This window comes from Protopterus annectens, chromosome 1.part1 (genome assembly GCF_019279795.1).
Source record: "Protopterus annectens isolate FY-2018-M chromosome 1.part1, PAN1.0, whole genome shotgun sequence".
In the NCBI taxonomy this organism is placed as follows: Eukaryota; Metazoa; Chordata; order Ceratodontiformes; family Protopteridae; genus Protopterus; species Protopterus annectens.
In genome coordinates this window covers 1,518,794,046-1,518,810,789 of record NC_056726.1, presented here as the reverse complement: position 1 = coordinate 1,518,810,789, position 16,744 = coordinate 1,518,794,046, and positions in this window count along the sequence as shown.

Genomic DNA, 16,744 nt, shown 5'->3' with positions numbered 1-16,744 from the left:
GGCAGATGAACAGTAGAGTATATGGACTGTGTGAAGAAACACATAATAGTTTTCCAGTCACACACTATCCCTACATATACTGGTCCAATTTTCAGTGTAGTCTGAATCCTGACCATGGTACAGGATTTCTCAGTCTACCGCTACAAAGGCATACAGCCAATAGACCAGCAGACACTAGAGAAGAATATGCACAGTCAGATAAAACTGAACCATAACACTTACATCTACCCCCTCCATACACAGCTCAAATAACATGTATACAATCCTGACAGTCTGTCAACAATGGCCAGACATGCAAAGTCAGATAAAACTGAACCATAACACTTACATCTATCCCCCTCCATACACAGCTCAAATAACATGTATACAATCCTGACAGTCTGTCAACAATGGCCAGACATGCCCAGTCAGATAAAACTGAGACATAACACTTACATCTACCCCCTCCATACACAGCTCAAATAACATGTATACAATCCAGACAGTCTGTCAACAATGGCCAGACATGCCCAGTCAGATAAAACTGAGACATAACACTTACATCTACCCCCTCCATACACAGCTCAAATAACATGTATACAATCCCGACAGTCTGTCAACAATGGCCAGACATACAAAGTCAGGTAAATTTGAGCCATAACACTTACATCTACCCCCTCCATACACAGCTCAAATAACTTGTATACAATCCTAACAGTCTGTCAACAATGGCCACGCATGCACAATCAGATAAAACTGAGCCATAACACTTACATCTACCCCACCCCCCTCCATACACAGCTCAAATAACATGTATACAATCCCGACAGTCTGTCAACAAGGGCCAGACATGCACAGTCAGATAAAACTGATCCATAACACTTACATCTACCCCCCTCCATACACAGCTCAAATAACATGTATACAATCCTGACAGTCTGTCAACAATGGCCAGACATGCAAAGTCAGATAAAACTGAACCATAACACTTACATCTATCCCCCTCCATACACAGCTCAAATAACATGTATACAATCCTGACAGTCTGTCAACAATGGCCACACATGCACAACAAGATAAAACTGAGCCAAAACACTTACATCTACCCCCCTCCATTCACAGCTCAAATAGCATGTATACAATCCCGACAGTCTGTCAACAAGGGCCAGACATGCACAGTCAGATAAAACTGACCCATAACACTTCCATCTACCCCCCTCCATACACAGCTCAAATAACATGTATACAATCCCGACAGTCTGTCAGCAATGGCCAGACATGCACAGTCAGATAAAGCTGAGACATAACACTTACATCTACCCCCCCTTCCATACACAGCTCAAACAACATGTATACAATCCTGACAGTCTGTCAACAATGGCCAGACATGCAGTTGATAAAACTGAACAATAACACGTACATCTAACCCCTCCATACACAGCTCAAATAACATGTATACAATCCCGACAGTCTGTCAGCAATGGCCAGACATGCAGTCAGATAAAACTGAGCCATAACACTTACATCTACCCCCCTCCATACACAGCTCAAATAACATGTATATAATCCCGACAGTCTGTCAACAATGGCCAGACATGCACAGTCAGATAAAACTAAGCCATAACACTTACATCTATCCCCTCCATACACAGCTCAAATAACATGTATACAGTCCTGACAGTCTGTCAACAATGGCCAGACATGCACAGTCAGATAAAACTGAGCCATAACACTTACATCTACCCCTTCAATACACAGCTCAAATAACTTGTATATTATCCTGACAGTCTGCCAACAATGGCCAGACATGCAAAGTCAGATAAAACTGAACCATAACACTTACATCTACCCCCCTCCATACACAGCTCAAATAACATGTATACAATCCAGACACTCTGTCAACAATGGCCAGACATGCCCAGTCAGATAAAACTGAGACATAACACTTACATCTACCCCCTTCATACACAGCACAAATAACATGTATACAATCCCGACAGTCTGTCAACAATGGCCAGACATACACAGTCAGGTAAATTTGAGCCATAACACTTACATCTACCCCCCCTCCATACACAGCTCAAATAACATGTATACAATCCCGACAGTCTGTTAACAATGGCCACACATGCAAAATCAGATAAAACTGAGCCATAACACTTACATCTACCCCCTCCATACACAGCTCAAATAACATGTATACAATCCCGACAGTCTGTCGACAATGGCCGGACATGCACAGTCAGATAAAACTGAGCCATAAAACGTACATCTACCCCCCTCCATACACAGCTCAAACAACATGTATAAAATCCCGACAGTCTGTCAACAATGGCCGGACATGCACAGTCTGATAAAACTGATCCATAACACTTACATCCACCACCCTCCATACACAGCTCAAATAACATGTATACAATCCTGACAGTCTGTCAACAATGGCCACACATGCACAACAAGATAAAACTGAGCCAAAACACTTACATCTACTTCCCTCCATTCACAGCTCAAATAGCATGTATACAATCCCGACAGTCTGTCAACAAGGGCCAGACATGCACAGTCAGATAAAACGGATCCATAACACTTACATCTACCCCCCCTCCATACACAGCTCAAATAACATGCATACAATCCCGACAGTCTGTCAACAATGGCCAGACATGCAGTCAGATAAAACTGAGCCATAACACTTACATCTACCCCCCCTCCATACACAGCTCAAATAACATGTATATAATCCTGACAGTCTGTCAATAATGGCCAGACATGCACAGTCAGATAAAACTAAGCCATAACACTTACATCTATCCCCTCCATACACAGCTCAAATAACATGTATACAGTCCTGACAGTCTGTCAACAATGGCCAGACAAGTACAATCAGATAAAACTGAGCCATAACACTTACATCTACCCCCTCCATTCACAGCTCAAATAACATGTATACAATCCCAACAGTCTGTCAGCAATGGCCAGACATGCACAGTCAGATAAAACTGAGCCATAACACTTACATCTACCCCTTCAATACACAGCTCAAATAACATGTATACAATCCTGACAGTCTGTCAACAATGGCCAGACATGCACAGTCAGATAAAACTGAGCCATAACACTTACTACTAGCCCCCTCTGAACACAGCTCAAATAACATGTATACAATCCCGACAGTCTGTCAACAATGGCCAGACATGCACAGTCAGATAAAACTGAGCCATAACACTTACATCTAGCCCCCCCCATACACAGCTCAAATAACATGTATACAATCCCGACAATCTGTCAACAATGGCCAGACATGCACAGTCAGATAAAACTGAGCCATAACACTTACATCTACCCCCTCCATACACAGCTGAAATAACATGTGTACAACCCCAATCCCGACAGTCTGTCAACAATGGCCAGACATGCACAGTCAGATAAAACAGAGCCATAACACTTACATCTACCCTCCTCCATACACAGCTCAAATAACATGTATACAGTCCTGACAGTCTGTCAACAATGGCCAGACATGCACAGTCAGACAAAACTTAGCCATAACACTTACATCTACCCCCTCCATACACAGCTCAAATAACATGTATACAATCACGACAGTCTGTCAACAATGGCCACACATGCACAATCAGATAAAACTGAGCCATAACACTTACATCTACCCCCCTCCATACACAGCTCAAATAACATGTATACAATCCCGACAGTCTGTCAGCAATGGCCAGACATGCACAGTCAGATAAAGCTGAGCCATAAAACTTACATCTACCCCCTCCATACACAGCTCAAATAACATGTTTACAATCCCGACAGTCTGTCAACAATGGCCAGACATGCACAGTCAGATAAAACTGAGCCATAACACTTACATCTACCCCCCCTCCATACCCAGCTTAAATAACATGTATACAATCTCGACAGTCTGTTAGCAATGGCCAGACATGCACAGACCTCTCAAATTTATAGTTCACCTCAGAATGTACAGGCTCAGGACTGATATCTATGGCCTTTTCCCTGTAACATGTCTATGGGTCTACTACATCACTGGGATGGTAGGAGGAATGAAGGCAAGAAATAATGCTACTAAATATGTCTGAGCCTTATAGTGCATGACATCTGGGCAAAGCCTGACATCATTTGGGGACAAAGGCACAAACACAGGTGTAGATTGGGCATATTGCTGTCTGACATTTAGACAGTTGCTGATGTTACTGGGCTTGTTGTAACAAATCATTTATGAGGAATATGAAGGCAGTAATACCAATGGAGTTTATTATTTACTGACTGCATTCCCCAGAGTCCCTGACTAATTTTCCAAGGACAACAACTGTCTGGGGAACAGACAAAATATAATAGACAAACATGTGGCCATTCTTTGGACAGCATGCCAGTGGAGAGGTATGGCAAAAACATATCACTGTTAGACATGAAGTCACTCACTAAATCCATGCCCACACAAACCCTGTCAACCTATCAACCCACCATGTGTATAACAGCATTGATGATGACATAGAATCTGTTCACAGTTCTGGATATATGTCCCCATGTTCTTACGTTGTCTCCAGATGTCCTGTCCTGTGAAGTATTCCCACCTAGAGTCTGTGAATCGTTAGCCCTCCACCTCTGTAATGTCCCTCACACAGGCAAGTAATAGGGCCAAGGCCCACATGAAGGACATCCATTTGTTGGAGCTAGCAACAGTGCCCAGGCCCACAGCACAAAACTATGTTGGCACCTACATAGTTGTATGACCTTAGCAATACCTGACATCTGCACATCTGCATAGAGGACAGACAGGAAGTGAACAGCAAACATGTTATGCAATAGGATGAATGTCCTGAAGGATAGAAGTCTGAAACTGAAATGTATGCCATTACTACATGACAGCAGTCCTCAATGACATGGACAAAAAGCATAGTACTCTACAGTTAATATAATAATATCATATTAATATCCAATGGGAGATACATAAAAATGGGTCCCCTTCATATTATTGACACTTAAAAATGCCAAATTTCACATGGCTGAGACCATATGATCAAAATTTGAAATGACAACAATGCGGAAACAGCATCTCCTTACAATGGAATGGAAAGATTTCCATTCCTACACTGTAGTGCAATCTCGGAGTTGGTATATTTAAGTTACGGGGTGTGGAGGCCCCCATGGGGGTGCAGGGGGGCTTTCCCCCCTGCTAGCAGTGTTTAGGTAAGTGTTTGTTGTTTTTTACTTTTGTTTTTCAGATGTTCGACATTTCAAATGTTGATCATATGGTCTCGGCAATATGACATTTGGCATTTTGAAGTGTTGATCATATGAAGTAGCTCCATAAAAAACATACAGCTGAAACACCAAAAACAAGATAGTGTAGTACTCAAAGTCCCAGCTCTGCATGCAGAGGTGCATGGTTGGAGTACTACAATAGGCAATTTAATTTTACATGGAAAAGCAGTGTCAACAGAATCATATTCATCAACCAGTGTACTGTAGCTAGTGTAATATGCAACTGTGAATGCATATAGCATGTGATACTAACCATGTATAAGAAATAATAAATAAAAAACATGTGATACTACCCATGTATACCCAAGTGTCCTGTACAGTAAAGTCCCACCCCTTGTTACTGTAATGAGAGCATATAAAAGCATGTTATGTACAGGAAATTAAATAAACTTATTACATGATGTCATTAGTCTGCTATTTTATGAGACTGGGATGCGATCAATGGTTACCAGGGCTAAGCTATGCTTACCAGGTTTACACATTGCATAAATGTGAATAAAAACCAGTAGTTAGCTCTGCTAAGCATATTTGCGCACTGATAAGCGTTGGTAAGCGAAACCTACACAGTTTAAGTACCTATCTGTTTAACTGTGTTTTAGCACCACGTAGTGTCACTCAAACCTGCTAAGACCTGCTTAAAAGTGCCTCAATCACTCTGTATCCAGCAGCCCTTCTTCTGGCCAGCAACAAAATACCCAGCCGTGCTCAGTCTTGAGCGCAGGATGCTATACACCATAGTCACAGCAAGTTAGCACTAGTCTATTTTTAGCTGTAAGATGGGAGGATGTTTTTTACAACATATCATGCAGTACAGTCAGTTTACAATAGGAAAGACACACTGTGCAATCAGGAATGATTGTTATCTACAAATATATACATAAAAAATATTTACATATATAGAGAGATAGATATGTGTGGATATATATATATATATATATATATATATATATATATATATATATATATATGTATAACAATATACTGATATATTATACTGTCTATATATATATATATATATATATATATATATATATATATATATATATATATATATATGTATAACAATATACTGATATATTATACTGTCTATATATATATATATATATATATATATATGTATAACAATATACTGATATATTATACTGTCTATATATATATATATATATATATATATATATATATATATATATATGTGTGTGTGTGTGTGTGTGTGTATAAAATATATATATATATATATATATATATATATATATGGATTCACTTCATAACATTGAAATATCAAAATACTGAAACTCAAAACACTGAAACCGAAATACTGAAAACACATATTATGCGTAAACTCAGTTTAAACAACATAAATCATAACAATTTCTACCAAATATATGCGGGGCAAGCCCTGCACTACACCCCTGCTAATTAAATATATCAACTCCAAGATTGCACATAGTGTAGTTAAGTGCAATCTTGGAGGAGATATATATAATTAGCAGGGGCTTGCCCTGCATATATTTGGTAGAAATTGCTATGATTTATGTTGTTTAAGCTGAGTTACATAATATGCTTTCAGTATTTTGAGTTTCACTGTTTTGAGTATTCAGTATTTTGAGCTTTCAGTATTTTGGTCTTCAGTATTATGAAGTTTTGTCATATATATATATATATATATATATATATATATACATATATATATATATATATATATATATATATATATATATATATATATATGCACAGTTGGATATGAAAGGACCCATGACACTCACATCTGCCACCCCAGTCCAAATAATAAGTGAACAGTACACTGTTACAAAACCATGATAGGCCATAAAAAATGGCCAGACATATACAGTGACCTCTTAGCAGCACAACTACAAGTGAAGATAGTAAACAAAAATACAAACAGTCAGCAATTCAAACAAATTAATTTTACTCTGATGTATTTGCCAAAGCCTTCAAGTAGTACCACATTACAAGAAATACTTTCCTTAATTAGAAGAAGCAATTAACACTTAAGTACATTTAAATACACAGCCTCCAATTACACTCCTCATTCAACCCCTTAGGCGATAAAGTATCACATTTAAAAACATACATTGATTCTGTACATAACAATTGTTCTTTTATGACTGTTTGACCAAACTGCGAAACAGACTTTTTACAAAGCAGTACCTTGTAACCCACTACACTTAATTACATGTAAATTCACAGCCTCCAATTACACTACACATTCAACCCCCTAGGGGATAATGTATCACATTTAAGAATTTAAACCATTTCTGTACATAACAAATCTTATTTCATGACTACTATCCCCATGGTGAGAATTATTGAAATGTACAGCTACAGAACTGTCTTCTTCCTCATCAGTAATATGTATCACATGTTCTAACAGCCTAGTTTTAAAACACTTGTTACTCTCCCCCACATAAAATGTTTTGCAAGGTCATCTACGAGCATTCTCCATACACCAACCTTGTGAATGTACAGAGTCCCTCATGTTGTCCACCCTTTCCCCTCAGCAGGAATGACAGAACTAAATAATGGTAGACCCTACCTATCAACCTCCTACTGTATGGCATCTGTACCAAGCCTAGTGAAATATCCCTGTGGAGGCAGCAATGTGAGCACCTGTGGAGGAGCCGCAAGTGCCCGCACAGGTGCAGGCACCTGCGGCTCATCCACAGGTGCCCGCATTGCTGCCTGTGGAGGAGCCACAGTGTTACAGAACTTTTGTCTCAAAAACTGCAGATGTTTTGCTAGAGAGGCCCATTTAGTGCTAGGAGTGTGTGGTGATGTCCAACTGAGTCAGGCCTAGGCTGCCAGGGGAAGCCCACCTTACTGGAATGTGAGACTGAAGCCCTGAGGAGAAAATAGTTGATAAAAACAGTGGAAACAAAGTTGTAACCCCCAGATGCCAAGATAGCCTTGTGGGTTAGTGGTTCCTCTCAGTGGGCTAGTGGTGATCTCAGTAAAACCTCAACCCCTGGTGTTTGGGTGGGCAGGCCAATGGTCCAGGCAAATTCAGGCTACATCAGCACATAGACAAAGACAATGCAGATGAGACAAATCATACATAGATTAAATCTCTCAAGTAGTCCTTTAGTTTATAAAGCGCAGTTCTAGACATGCATATTTCTGCCTATCTGTACCAAGCCTGAAATAATTTGGGACTGCGGCCCAAAAACATGGCCATACTTGAAATATTATTATACACTGTGAAAATTGCTGGTGTTACAGTGTTTGTTGTAGCATATCTTTTCTGAGGGATATAAAGTCTGAAACGCAAATGGATGTTGGCATGTACTGATTGCAATCACCAGAGTATGCTACTGATTTGCTAAGGACAACACCTGTCTGGGGAACACACCAAACATAACAGGCAAATCTCTGCACATTATGTGAATAGCCCTACAGTTGAGAGCTATGCAGACACAGAACTTTGTTAGACTGAAACCCATGCAGAAGTAGCATGTTCAGACAAACCCTGTTATACAAGCAGTATTCAAAACATATAACAGCAATACTCACATTCTTTCCTAAGTCTTGAATCTCCTCCACCATTTAGTTGGCTTGCTGCACAGGTCTTGTTGTAAGAGGTATTAGCTCACACACCTCCAGGATGTCTTCCTCACAGGTAAGGGAAAGGGCCAATGCCCACATGGCGTACTGAATTATAGGAGTGTGTTGCCATGACATTGTCTATTGGAATAATTACACAGTTGCTCTGCATGCAATCAGCAACTGTGGAACACCAACTGTTGCTCAGGCCATCACATGGTCATGAGCATTACCTAAAAAGGCAAGCTGCCATCTATTCAAGCCACCTCTGTCATAGACAGTCCATCAGTGCAAAGCTGATGTAGTGTGAGAAAAAATAAGAAAGGATATATATGTGACATATCCAGAAAAAAACATATGTTGAAACAAGTAAGCATGTAACTGAATGCAGTAGGTGGTCTGTAATAATGGAAAATAGGGGTTTGAAAGCATATGTCTCAACAACACTTGCTGTGCTGATGTACTGCTGAACAGCACTGATGGCCATAATATGTGGATCTGTCTTTAGTGACTAGGCCAGCTATTGGGATGTTGTACATATCCATATCTTACCTGTGCATATAACTATGATACATATTTTGTCTTGTAAATATAAGACAACTATACAGAGCATGTGCAGAGTAAAGTACTGCTGGAGATGTGTGTGTTTAACTGCATGTTATATACTGAGCTCATACCATTTAACTGTCCAGTGTTCTGCACACTGACCATATGTGTGCCTCATATTTGTAGTCATTTACTCATAGAGTTGTGTCATGTCAGTCAAATTCTTGCCAAATCTGTGAAGACTGACATTACAACATCCTTCTTCATTGACTGCTGGCTTTTTCCATTCAGGATTGTCACAGTGGATCATCTGTTGCCATTTCTGCCTGTCCTCTGAATCTTGCTCTCTCTCTCTCACCAATCATCAGCATGTCCTGTCTCACCACATCCAGAAACCTTATCTGAGGCCTTCCTCTATTCCTCTTACCTGGCAGCTACATCCTTACCATCCTTTTTGGAAGATACTCAGCACCACTCCTCAGCACATGTCCAAATTGATGTAATGCTGTCTCATTAACACTGTCTCATATCTGTCCAACATGGTCTGAGCCTGTCACTAAACCTGTGTACACGCGTCACAACCAGTTCAAATTTTAACATCTGCAACTCTGTAAGCAAAGAAGGAACAGCAAACCTTGAGTCCTGGAATTCCTCAGAAAGCCTTTAATAATCAAAAACAAAACCAAACAAACGAACAGGACAATATGCTCCACAAAATAAAATACTAAGCGCTTTCACCCGCTCACAGGGGGCATCCTCAGAGTACTCTGCAATGTGCAGTTCTGACCCCTGCCTTTTTGTCAATTCCACTGTCTCCAACCCATATAACATAGCTGGTCTCACTACCCTCTTGTAGACTTTACATATCACTGTACTGGTACTCGTCTGTCATATATCACTCCTGACACTCTTCCCCACCCACTCCTTCCTGCCTGTACTCTCTTCCACACCTGTCTTCCATAGTCCTCATCACTCTGAAATGTTGATCCCAATCATTTGAACACATCCACCTTTGCCAACTGTCCTCCATACATCCCCAACATTCCGTATCCTCTCCCTTTCATTCACACACAGATATTCTGTCCTAGTGCTGCTGACCTTCATTCCTCTCCAATCTAGAGCATATCTACACCTCTCCAGGGTCTCCAAAAGCTGTTTCCTACTCTCAATATAGATCTCAATGTCTTCAGCAAACAACATAGTCAATGGGGACACAGAGCAACTCCTGCCCCTCTCTGTATTCCAGCAGTAACAGTCTCAGAGCAAACATTACCTTGGTAGTGCCCTATCCATGCATGAAGCCATACTGCTGACCAATAATCTTCACCTCCCTGTGTAACATAGCTTCCACTACTCTTCCACATACCTTCATGCTGTGACTCATCAATGTTATCCCTCTGTAGTTGTCAAAGCTCTGTACAGCAACCTTATTCTTAACACTGTACCCAAGCCTTTCACTCGACTCCTCATTCAATCTCACACTTCCCAAGATATTAGTAAACATTCTAGCTAACAAACCACTGCCATTTCACTTAAGCAACCCCATGCTCCCATAGGCGTGTAATGTGGACCAACAGGCTTGCCAGTATTCATCCTCTTCATAGCTAGCTTTATTTCATTCTTGTTAAGCCATTGCATTTCCTGATTCACCATACCAACATAATCCAACCTTCTCTGTCTCATTCTCTTCATTTAACAGCCTCTCAAAGTACACTGTCCTTGTGCTCAACACACTCTCCTCACTTGTGAGTACATACACCTCATCATCCTTTATCACTGTCCATGTGCTTCACACTCTCCTCACTTGTGAGTATATATACCTCATCTTCCTTTATCACTGTCCATGTGCTCAACACTCTCCTCACTTGTGAGTACATATACCTCATCATCCTTTATCACATCCATGTGCTTCACACTCTCCTCACTTGTGAGTACATATACCTCATCATCCTTTATCACTTTCCATGTGCTCCACACACTCCCCTCGCTTGTGAGTACATATACCTCATCATCCTTTATCACTGTCCATGTGCTCAACACACTCTCCTCACTTGTGAGTACATATACCTCATCATCCTTTATCACTGTCCATGTGCTCAACACACTCTCCTCACTTGTGAGTACATATACCTCATCATCCTTTATCACTGTCCATGTGCTCAACACACTCTCCTCACTTGTGAGTACATATACCTCATCATCCTTTATCACTGTCCATGTGCTCAACACACTCTCCTCGCTTGTGAGTACATATACCTCATCATCCTTTATCACTGTCCATGTGCTCCACACACTCTCCTCACTTGTGAGTACATATACCTCATCATCCTTTATCACTGTCCATGTGCTCCACACACTCTCCTCACTTGTGAGTACATATACCTCATCATCCTTTATCACTGTCCATGTGCTCAACACACTCTCCTCACTTGTGAGTACATATACCTCATCATCCTTTATCACTGTCCATGTGCTCCACACACTCTCCTTGCTTGTGAGTACATATACCTCATCATCCTTTATCACTGTCCATGTGCTCCACACACTCTCCTCACTTGTGAGTACATATACCTCATCATCCTTTATCACTGTCCATGTGCTCCACACACTCTCCTTGCTTGTGAGTACATATACCTCATCATCCTTTATCACTGTCCATGTGCTTCACACTCTCCTCACTTGTGAGTATATATACCTCATCATCCTTTATCACTGTCCATGTGCTTCACACACTCTCCTCGCTTGTGAGTACATATACCTCATCATCCTTTATCACTGTCCATGTGCTCAACACACTCTCCTCACTTGTGAGTACATATACCTCATCATCCTTTATCACTGTCCATGTGCTCAACACACTCTCCTCACTTGTGAGTACATATACCTCATCATCCTTTATCACTGTCCATGTGCTTCACACTCTCCTCACTTGTGAGTACATATACCTCATCATCCTTTATCACTGTCCATGTGCTCAACACACTCTCCTCACTTGTGAGTACATATACCTCATCATCCTTTATCACTGTCCATGTGCTCAACACACTCTCCTCACTTGTGAGTACATATACCTCATCATCCTTTATCACTGTCCATGTGCTCAACACACTCTCCTCACTTGTGAGTACATATACCTCATCATCCTTTATCACTGTCCATGTGCTCAACACACTCTCCTCACTTGTGAGTACATATACCTCATCATCCTTTATCACTGTCCATGTGCTCAACACACTCTCCTCACTTGTGAGTACATATACCTCATCATCCTTTATCACTGTCCATGTGCTCAACACACTCTCCTCACTTGTGAGTACATATACCTCATCATCCTTTATCACTGTCCATGTGCTCAACACACTCTCCTCACTTGTGAGTACATATACCTCATCATCCTTTATCACTGTCCATGTGCTCAACACACTCTCCTCACTTGTGAGTACATATACCTCATCATCCTTTATCACTGTCCATGTGCTCAACACACTCTCCTCACTTGTGAGTACATATACCTCATCATCCTTTATCACTGTCCATGTGCTCAACACACTCTCCTCACTTGTGACTACATATACCTCATCATCCTTTATCACTGTCCATGTGCTCAACACACTCTCCTCACTTGTGAGTACATATACCTCATCATCCTTTATCACTGTCCATGTGCTCAACACACTCTCCTCACTTGTGAGTACATATACCTCATCATCTTTTATCACTGTCCATGTGCTCCACACTCTCCTCACTTGTGAGTACATATACCTCATCATCCTTTATCACTGTCCATGTGCTCAACACACTCTCCTCACTTGTGAGTACATATACCTCATCATCCTTTATCACTGTCCATGTGCTCAACACACTCCTCACTTGTGAGTACATATACCTCATCATCCTTTATCACTGTCCATGTGCTCTACACACTCTCGTCACTTGTAGGTACATATACCTCATCATCCTCTATCACAGTCCATGTGCTCAACACACTCTCCTCACTTGTGAGTACATATACCTCATCATCCTTTATCACTGTCCATGTGCTCAACACACTCTCCTCACTTGTGAGTACATATACCTCATCATCCTTTATCACTGTCCATGTGCTCAACACACTCTCCTCACTTGTGAGTACATATACCTCATCATCCTTTATCACTGTCCATGTGCTCAACACACTCTCCTCACTTGTGAGTACATATACCTCATCATCCTTTATCACTGTCCATGTGCTCAACACACTCTCCTCACTTGTGAGTACATATACCTCATCATCCTTTATCACTGTCCATGTGCTCAACACACTCTCCTCACTTGTGAGTACATATACCTCATCATCCTTTATCACTGTCCATGTGCTCAACACACTCTCCTCACTTGTGAGTACATATACCTCATCATCCTTTATCACTGTCCATGTGCTCAACACACTCTCCTCACTTGTGAGTACATATACCTCATCATCCTTTATCACTGTCCATGTGCTCAACACACTCTCCTCACTTGTGAGTACATATACCTCATCATCCTTTATCACTGTCCATGTGCTCAGCACACTCTCCTCACTTGTGAGTACATATACCTCATCATCCTTTATCACTGTCCATGTGCTCAACACACTCTCCTCACTTGTGAGTACATATACCTCATCATCCTTTATCACTGTCCATGTGCTCAACACACTCTCCTCACTTGTGAGTACATATACCTCATCATCCTTTATCACTGTCCATGTGCTCAACACACTCTCCTCACTTGTGAGTACATATACCTCATCATCCTTTATCACTGTCCATGTGCTCAACACACTCTCCTCACTTGTGAGTACATATACCTCATCATCCATTATCACTGTCCATGTGCTCAACACACTCTCCTCACTTGTGAGTACATATACCTCATCATCCTTTATCACTGTCCATGTGCTCAACACACTCTCCTCACTTGTGAGTACATATACCTCATCATCCTTTATCACTGTCCATGTGCTCCACACACTCTCCTTGCTTGCGAGTACATATACCTCATAATCCTTTATCACTGTACATGTGCTTTACACTCTCCTCACTTGTGAATACATATACCTCAGCATCCTTTATCACTGCCCATGTGCTCCACACACTCTCCTCACTTGTGAGTACATATACCTCATCATCCTTTATCACTGTCCATGTGCTCCACACACTCTCCTCACTTGTGAGTACATATACCTCATCATCCTTTATCACTGTCCATGTGCTCAACACACTCTCCTCACTTGTGAGTACATATACCTCATCATTCCTTATCACTGTCCATGTGCTCAACACACTCACCTCGCTTGTGAGTACATATACCTCATCATCGTTTATCACTGTCCATGTGCTCAACACACTCTCCTGTCTTGTGAGTACATATACCTCATCATCCTTTATCACTGTCCATGTGCTCAACACACTCTCCTCACTTGTGAGTACATATACCTCATCATCCTTTATCACTGTCCATGTGCTCAACACACTCTCCTCACTTGTGAGTACATATACCTCATCATCCTTTATCACTGTCCATGTGCTCAACACACTCTCCTCACTTGTGAGTACATATACCTCATCATCCTTTATCACTGTCCATGTGCTCAACACACTCTCCTCACTTGTGAGTACATATACCTCATCATCCTTTATCACTGTCCATGTGCTCAACACACTCTCCTCACTTGTGAGTACATATACCTCATCATCCTTTATCACTGTCCATGTGCTCAACACACTCTCCTCACTTGTGAGTACATATACCTCATCATCCTTTATCACTGTCCATGTGCTCAACACACTCTCCTCACTTGTGAGTACATATACCTCATCATCCTTTATCACTGTCCATGTGCTCAACACACTCTCCTCACATGTGAGTACATATACCTCATCATTCTTTATCACTGTCCATGTGCTCAACACACTCTCCTCACTTGTGAGTACATATACCTCATCATCCTTTATCACTGTCCATGTGCTCAACACACTCTCCTCGCTTGTGAGTACATATACCTCATCATCCTTTATCACTGTCCATGTGCTCAACACACTCTCCTCACTTGTGAGTACATATACCTCATCATCCTTTATCACTGTCCATGTGCTCAACACACTCTCCTCACTTGTGAGTACATATACCTCATCATCCTTTATCACTGTCCATGTGCTCAACACACTCTCCTCACTTGTGAGTACATATACCTCATCATCCTTTATCACTGTCCATGTGCTCAACACACTCTCCTCACTTGTGAGTACATATACCTCATCATCCATTATCACTGTCCATGTGCTCAACACACTCTCCTCACTTGTGAGTACATATACCTCATCATCCTTTATCACTGTCCATGTGCTCAACACACTCTCCTCACTTGTGAGTACATATACCTCATCATCCTTTATCACTGTCCATGTGCTCAACACACTCTCCTCACTTGTGAGTACATATACCTCATCATCCTTTATCACTGTGCATGTGCTCAACACACTCTCCTCACTTGTGAGTACATATACCTCATCATCCTTTATCACTGTCCATGTGCTCAACACACTCTCCTCACTTGTGAGTACATATACCTCATCATCCTTTATCACTGTCCATGTGCTCAACACACTCTCCTCACTTGTGAGTACATATACCTCATCATCCTTTATCACTGTCCATGTGCTCAACACACTCTCCTCACTTGTGAGTACATATACCTCATCATCCTTTATCACTGCCCATGTGCTCAGCACACTCTCCTCACTTGTGAGTACATATACCTCATCATCCTTTATCACTGCCCATGTGCTCAGCACACTCCCCTCGCTTGTGAGTACATATACCTCATCATCCTTTATCACTGTCCATGTGCTCAACACACTCTCCTCACTTGTGAGTGCATATACCTCATCATCCTTTATCACAGTCCATGTGCTCAACACACTCTCCTCGCTTGTGAGTACATATACCTCATCATCCTTTATCACTGTCCATGTGCTCAACACACTCTCCTCACTTGTGAGTACATATACCTCATCATCCTTTATCACTGTCCATGTGCTCAACACACTCTCCTCACTTGTGAGTACATATACCTCATCATCCTTTATCACTGTCCATGTGCTCAACACACTCTCCTCATTTGTGAGTACATATACCTCATCATCCTTTATCACTGTCCATGTGCTCAACACACTCTCCTCACTTGTGAGTACATATACCTCATCATCCTTTATCACTGTCCATGTGCTCCACACACTCTCCTCGCTTGTGAGAACATATACCTCATCATCCCTTATCACTGTCCATGTGCTCAACACACTATCTTTACTTGTGAGTACATATACCTCATCATCCTTTATCACTGTCC